Consider the following 5,489-nt stretch of genomic DNA (forward strand, 5'->3'; position numbering starts at 1 on the left):
AGAAGTTTCAGGAAACCAAGATCCACAGATTCTAGTGTCCCCTTCCTTCTCTACCCAGGGAATGCTAGGAAAAGATCAGAGAATATTGTCACTCCTATTTAACCTTCTCCAAACATATAATTATTTTAAAATTCTGAGCAGTCTGGGAGCCATTGGAACTGGCACAATTTGTTTGGTCTTGGGAAGCAGATGTGAAGGTGTTTGTCTACATCCAGCCCTGAAGTTATTAAGCCACATCTGGTACCTGCTTAAGAGTGAGAGTTCTTATGGTCCCTTTCATAGCCTCGTCTGGGGAAGAAATAGTTAGGAATAAGAATATCCAGTCTTAATCTTATTAAGTCATCAATGCTGGGAAATCTGATCTTACTTAATAAATCACTTTCCTTCTTCATGAGATAATAGTCTCACACTTTCTCTTTCTTCCTTAAATCTCAAGAACTTGACCCCTAATTCTTCAACTGATTGACTTTCCTTTTCATAGAGAAAACAGATACAAGCAGGAGAAAATCATATGGTCCTCCCACCATTGATCCTACAACCTGATCTGCACTAATACCCAAACATTTGTACTCTTTCTTAAAGTAATAAAAATAACCTTGTGTACAGATCCTATTCTTTCTTGTCTTTGGAAACAGTCCCTTATAGTATTTTTCTTCACCATCACTGTTTCTTGCCTTTCTGCCAGATGTTCCATTTATGTATTAAACATGTCTTAATTCTACCCTAATTAAGCTGAATATGGTGGCTCACACTTGTAATGCCAGCACTTTGAAAGGCAGGGGAATTGCTTGAGCCAGGAGTTCAAGACTAATCTGGGCTACATAGCAGGATGCCACCTCTATAAAAAAAATTAAAAATTAACTTGGAGTGGTTGCACATGCCTTAGTCCTAGCTACTCAGCAGGCTGAGCCAGGAGAGTCACTTTAGCCTAGGAGTTCAAGGCTATAGGAGCTATGATTGTGCCACTGTACTCCAGTCTGAATGACAGAGTAAGAACCTGTCTCAAAGAAAAAAAAAGATACTACCCAATTTTAAAATGTGCAAATATCCCTAAAAATACCACTCTATTTAATGCATAACACATTTCCAATTTTCACTACAAAACTATACAATTTCCTTTAAAAATATCAAAACTAGCTAATTATGCCTCTCTACTTCCCATCAATATTTTCCAAGCAGGTTTTCCTTCTCATCATCCCATTGGAATACCTCCTTCCATGCTACCTATGACATATCTTGCCAGAGTCAACAGGCAAGTTTTCATCTTCAACATGCTTAAACTTTTACCTTAGCTGACTGGTTGAATTTTTCTAAATGTCAGATAGATTTCATGCTCTAGGTTGTATAAATCTCCTATCACTTGATTTTCTTGTCTACCACATTGACTGTTCTTCCTTATCTACTGTCAGTTTTTGCTTCTCTCCTATCACACCTCTAAATATTGTGATGTCCAGGGATTTTTCCTCTATTGCCTTTTTTCTGGTTTAAGACTCTTGGGTAACCTCACTCCTACTCATGACTTCAACACTGTGCATACACTGATAACTCAGGTAACCTCATTCCTACTCATGACTTTAAATTCTGTACATAACTCCTCCACCTTGAATCACAAAGAAATAGAAACCCTGAACAAATCAATAGAGTAATGAGATTGAAACAGTAATTAGTCCAGATTGAAACAGTAATTAGTCCATCAAGAAAAAAGTCTGGGACCTAAGGGACACACAGCTGAATACTACCAGACCTACAACAAAGAGGTGCTACCAATTTTACTGGAGCTATTCCATAAGATTGAAGAGGAAAAAATCCTCCCTAACTCATTCTAAGAGGCCAGTATCACTCTGATGCCAGAACCAGGAGGAAAGAAATAACAAAAAAGGAAACTATAGACCAATATTCCTTAGAAGCATAGATGCAAAAATCCTCAACAAAAATTAGCAAACTAAATTCAACAACACATTAAAAAACAAACAAAAAAATCACAAGCAGGTAGGTTTTATCCAAGGGATGCAAGGGTGGTTCAATATATGCAAATTAATAAATCTGATCCACTATAAACATAAAAATAAAAATCATATGACAAATTCAATAGATGCAGGAAGAGCATTTGATAAATTCAGTGTCCTTTTATTATTTTAAAAAAAAAAAACCCTCAGCAAAATTGTCATAAAGGGAAAATTCCTCAAAATAATAATAGCTATATACGACAAATGAAGTCATCCTAAATGAAGAAAAGTTGAACACATTCCCTCTTGGAAGTGGAACAAGACAAGGATGCTCACTGTTATCACTCCTGTTCAATATAGTACTGTAAGTTCTATCCAGAGCAATCAGGTAAGAAAATAAATAAATAAATGGTACCCAAATTGAAAAAAGAAATCAAGCAATCTCTGTATGCTGACAATCTGATCTTATAGCTAGAGACCCCTAAACACACATGCTGGACTTGATAAATAAATTCTTTAAAGTTTCAGGATACAAAATCAACACACACAAATCTATAGCACTGCTACACATAAATAGAAATCAAGTTGAAAATCAAATTCAATAACTTAATTCAACTTACAATAGCACCCAAAAATCTAAAATACCTAGAAAAATATCTAAGGAAGTAAAAGATTGCTACAAGGAGAACTGCAAGACTCTGATGAAAAAAATTGCAGAGGACACAAACAGATGGAGAAGCAGCCCACGCACATGGATCAGAAGAATCAACATTATTAAAATTACCTTATTGCCTAAAGTAATCTACAGATTCAAGGCAATCCCTATCAAATTACCAGGGTTATTTTTCACATAATTGGAAAAAAAATCCTACATTCATATGGAACCAATAAAAAGCCAGAATAGCCAATCCTCAGCAAAAAGAACAAAGCTGGAGGCATTACTTGACTTCAAATTATACTTTGAGGATGTAGTAACAAAAACATCATGGTACTGGTATAAGTGCAGACACATGGATCAATGGAACAGAATAGAAAATCCATAAAAAAATAAATTCAAATAACCACAACCAACTGATCTTTGACAAAACAGACAAAAATATACACTGGGGGAAGGACACTCAATCAACAAATGATGCTGGGAAAATTAAATAGCTACAGTCAGAAAAACTAAACTTGATCCCTGTCTCTCCCCATATATAAAAATTAACTCTAGATGAATTGAAGACTTAAATGTTAGATCTGAAGCCATAAAAATTCTAGAAGAAAACTAGGAAATACTCTTCTGAACATAGGCCTAGGCAAAGAATTTTTAGCTAAAGCCCCAAAAGCAAATGCAACTAAAACAAAAATAAAGAAATGGAACTTAATTAAACTAAAAAATCTTCTGAAAAAACAAAAGAAATACTCAACAGATCAAATCACAACCTACAGAATGGATGAAGATTTTCACAAACTATACACTTGACAAAGGACTAATATTCAGAATCTACAAAAAAACTGAAATCAGCAAGAAGAAAGCAAATAACTCCATTAGAATGTGGGTAAACAACTCTCAAAAGAATATATATACCAATGACATATAAACATATGAAAATATGCACAGTATCACTCATAATCAGGGAAATTAAAATTAAAATCACATTGAAAAGCCACCTTGCACCAGTTAGTATTACCATTATATTAAAAGTGCAGAAAAATAGATGCTGGTGTGAATGTAGAGAAAAGGGAATGCATACACTGTTGGTGGAAGTGTAAATTAGTAACATTTATGGAAAGTGGTATGGAGATTACTTAAAGAACCAAAAGTACATCTACAATTTGATCCACAAATCCCACTTCCAGGTATCTATCTTAAGGAACAGAGGTCGTTTTATAAAAAAAGATACCCATACCTGCATATTTATTGCAGCACAATTCACAAATACAAAGTTGTGGAATCAACCTAAATGCCCATTGCCCAATCAGTGGTTAATAAAAATATGGCATATATGCATGATGAATTACCTGTAGCTATGTAAAAAGAGTAAAAGCATGTCCTTTGCAGCAGCATGGATAGATCTGGCAATCATCATCCGAAGTAAACTGACTCAAAAAACACAAAACCAAATATTGCATATTCTCACTCATATGTGGGAGGTAAATGGTCATAAACATGAAAGTAACAAACACTGGGAACATTAATAAAGGGAAAGTAGAGAGGAGGGTTAGGGTTCAAAAACTACCTACAGGGCGCAATGTTCACCATCAAGGAATGGGCTACCAGAATCCCAATATCCAACTCTACACAAAATGTCCATGTGCTCTCTTAATCTAAGATAAAAAATAAAATAAATAAATAAATACAATAAATACCATATGCAGTGATGGCTTGGGTAACTCATCCTTATTCATGACTTAAAAACTGTAAATATACTGATGACTCAAGTAACTCATACTTATGACTCAAACACTATGCATACAAGGATGACTAGGGTAACTTCATTCCTATTTGTGTTTTAAACATAGTCTTGAACTAGTGTCATCCACCCAGAACACTCTCTCACATTCCAGGCTTGTACCTCCAACTGTCCAGTCAACATCTCCCATTGGATGTCCAATAGGGAACTCAAACCTAACGTGCCCAAGATTAAATTACTTATTTCAACTGCCTTACATTAAATGGAGCCATCACCCACCTAGATTGTTGAGAATAATCCCTGATCCCATTCTTTTTCTTCCACCCTATGTGGTCCACAACAAATCCCTTCATTTCTCATCTTCTCCACTAACGTTATCCTTGCACAGGCCATCTCCACCTTTCATTGAACTATTGTAGCAACTCCACAATTCAACTCCTTTCTCTTAGCTTTGCCCTTGCATGTATTTCTGTATGGAAGATCCCCAAATATATGTAAAACATACGTTAGATCATACCACCCCCTGCTCAAAACTCCACTGGCCTCCTGTTGCACTCAGACAAAATGATTGACTGTTGCCAACGAGCACCTCATTTCCTCGCCAACCTCAGTTCTTCTCTCTCTATCCTCATGGAAGATGCCTCCGTGCTGGCTTTCAGTTGGAGTCTCACTGTGTCACTCAGACTGGAGTGCCGTGGCCGCTCCCAGCCACCGCAGCCTCCCCTGCTGGGCTCCGGCGATCCTCCTGCCTCAGCCTTCCAAGTAGCTGGAATCACACCTGGCTAATTTTTTGACTTATTGTAGAGATGAGGTCTCGCCAAGTTGCCCAGGCGGGTCTCGAACCCGCGGGCTCAGGCAATCCACTCACCTCAGCCTCCCAAAGGTGCGGGATTACAGGCTGAGCCACCGAGCCTGGCCTGGTTTTCTTATTGTTTCTTGAACAAACCAAACTCATTCTTTCCTCAGAGGTGTAACGCAGGTAGATCACTTGCCTGGAACTCTCTTGAGATAGCTCAGGGCTGCCTTGTTGTTTTGGTTCGAGTTTCAACTCAAAACTTATCTTCTCTGAGAGCCCCTTCCTCACTAAAATAGATGCCACTGTGCTTTCTCACGTAATCCAGTGTAATCTTTTCCATGACTCTCGTTA

Source organism: Carlito syrichta, unplaced genomic scaffold, assembly GCF_000164805.1.
Source record: "Carlito syrichta isolate Samal-C Ts95f unplaced genomic scaffold, Tarsius_syrichta-2.0.1 Scaffold297035, whole genome shotgun sequence".
In the NCBI taxonomy this organism is placed as follows: Eukaryota; Metazoa; Chordata; class Mammalia; order Primates; family Tarsiidae; genus Carlito; species Carlito syrichta.